The 736-nt window shown below is 61.8% G+C and overlaps 1 protein-coding gene across 2 annotated transcripts in view; it reads left to right on the top strand.

Moving 5' to 3' along the window:
* The first annotated feature begins 232 nt into the window (after positions 1 to 232).
* The window catches only part of LOC106001713 (GTPase IMAP family member 5-like), a 12,609-nt gene continuing 12,105 nt past the window's right edge, over positions 233 to 736 (top strand). Inside the window, exon 1 of one of the 2 annotated variants that reach the window (XM_013036714.1) lies at positions 233 to 341. The gene's annotated coding sequence lies outside the window, so the exon portion shown is untranslated. The remainder of the gene's footprint in view (positions 342 to 736) is intronic. The other variant, XM_013036715.1, reaches the window with a different exon arrangement.

The following is a 736-nucleotide window of genomic DNA, read 5'->3' as shown; positions in this document are numbered from 1 at the left end:
GTTTGTTTGCTGTCAGGAAAGGAAATGGGAGGTGGAGGGGGACGGGCGCCCTGGGCAGGAAGCACGGGTCAGGGTTAGAGCAGCACCCTGCTCGCACTCACGCTGGGACGGGAGGTCCTCCCTTGAATCCCTTTCCAGCCCCTCCCCAGAGACCCAAGGCTGCGGGGTGCCCTGGGCGCCCCACCCTCGTGTTGCTCCTTGCTCTGCAGGACCTCGGCTGGGGAGCAAGCACCCAGCTCCCTGCGTGTGCACCCCAAGGTGGCCTGGTGGTGCTGTGCTTCACCCTGCAGCTCAGACAGAGGACGCGGCCTTGGCCGTGCCCTGGCCCTTGCCCTTGACAGGTAAGCAGGCCTGGCGTGTTCAGGGCCCATGGTGGGGGCGGAGGGTGGGGAGGGGAAGGCACACGAATGGAGTGTTTGGGAAGACATGAAACACTCCCAGCTCTCCTAAACCGGTCTGGAAAGCCAGCTTGGCCGTTGCTTTGATCAGAGAAGGTGTCCTGGAATAAAACGAGGCTTGTGGGGGTTTCAATTGGGAAGGTGCATTTTGTGCTTCTGTGTGAAGCTCCTGCCTAAGCCAGATAGTCAGCAGGCGGGCACCGTGTCCCTGCCGCACAGCTGGCCCTAGAAAGACAAGAGGTGCCCCGCTCTCCATTCTGAATGAACGTGGGACGGTCCCCAGATCTCGGAGTCACCCAGCCCCTTTCCTGCTGGCCTATGGCTCCTGATAACTTGCC

Source organism: Dipodomys ordii, unplaced genomic scaffold, assembly GCF_000151885.1.
Source record: "Dipodomys ordii isolate 6190 unplaced genomic scaffold, Dord_2.0 Scaffold378, whole genome shotgun sequence".
Lineage (NCBI taxonomy): Eukaryota > Metazoa > Chordata > Mammalia > Rodentia > Heteromyidae > Dipodomys > Dipodomys ordii.
The sequence above is the reverse complement of the archived record's forward strand: the minus strand, read 5'-3'. Positions and strand labels throughout refer to the sequence as shown.